Below are 1,100 nucleotides of genomic sequence, written 5' to 3'. Positions count from 1 at the left end.
ATTCTAATAATGTTATCAATTATAGTATTATAATGCAAATGAGTTCATATTGTAGCTATTAACTAATTTCGTTCTTAAAGCAAAGGTATATCTTGTTCGTAAAATACAGTTTGTACTCTTTAGTAGAGAATTAACAAACCACATAATTTTTTATAACTATGAACGTTTATTTACATAAATTATTAATTAAGAATGTATTCCTATCAAATATAGTGGCAAAATTTTAGTTAAGATGCTTGTAAAGTAAATAATCTGATAAGTAATGAACTTGTCATTGAATTTGTTATATAACTATGAACTATATTTTAATATTGTTAATGACGTATCAATGACTTTTTAATATATTATTTTGTTTTTACCTCATGAAGATATGGAGTACATCTCAGGTACCTAGTAAAGGATCGAACCAACAGAGAAATACCTTTTATACGTACATATTTGGGAAGAAAATAATTAATTCACGTATAATTGTTAAAATAGTTAAATACCCATGATTTTTTAATTTATAATTATAAAAATGAGGGATAGTATAAACTGTATACTGGGAATAAATTTCAGAGTTGACTGTTGAGTAATAGTCACATAGGGAAGACCAGAGCAGGTTCACAAAACTGTAGTCTTCTATCGGCTATATAATGAATAATGATTAATAAGTTATTAACTAAGTAGTGTTGAATCGGTCCAACGACTGATTACCATTTGTCTTCTTCTTTTTTTAACGGTCCTAGCAATCTTTATTGCTATTCTTCAGTCATAGTTAGGATTGAATAAAATAAAAACGAAAAAAATAATAAATGATAGCTAGAACAGTATAATCATAACTTAGAGCTACACACCTCCTACTTTAAACTTCAGGTATCTTGCAAGTATTTGCTAGTTCCAAAATACCTGAAATTTATAGCTTGTCTTTTACAGAGAGGTTATGTTGAACAGCTGAAAGGGCCTAGTTAATAATAACGTGATTTTAGCTGTTGTAGTTACCATAAAAGACCGATAATAAGGACCGTTCCTAGGACAGACAAATTTTATTAGTCTGTCCGAAGGGATAAGACTGCATTCTTTTAGACCAATCCGACACTAATCATAGAGCCACAATAGAA

The 1,100-nt window shown here is 28.7% G+C and overlaps 1 long non-coding RNA gene across 1 annotated transcript; it reads right to left on the bottom strand.

The window, feature by feature from the left end:
• Nucleotides 1-6: 6 nt before the first annotated feature.
• On the bottom strand, nucleotides 7-891 carry LOC121131112 (uncharacterized). The gene is made up of 3 exons (XR_005868943.2): nucleotides 697-891; nucleotides 489-628; nucleotides 7-421 (listed from the first exon to the last, which is right to left on the bottom strand). It is a non-coding gene; the product is annotated as an uncharacterized lncRNA (long non-coding RNA).
• Between the last annotated feature and the right edge of the window lie 209 nt (nucleotides 892-1,100).

Source organism: Lepeophtheirus salmonis, unplaced genomic scaffold (genome assembly GCF_016086655.4).
Source record: "Lepeophtheirus salmonis unplaced genomic scaffold, UVic_Lsal_1.4 unplaced_contig_17090_pilon, whole genome shotgun sequence".
NCBI lineage: Eukaryota > Metazoa > Arthropoda > Copepoda > Siphonostomatoida > Caligidae > Lepeophtheirus > Lepeophtheirus salmonis.
The sequence above is the reverse complement of the archived record's forward strand: the minus strand, read 5'-3'. Positions and strand labels throughout refer to the sequence as shown.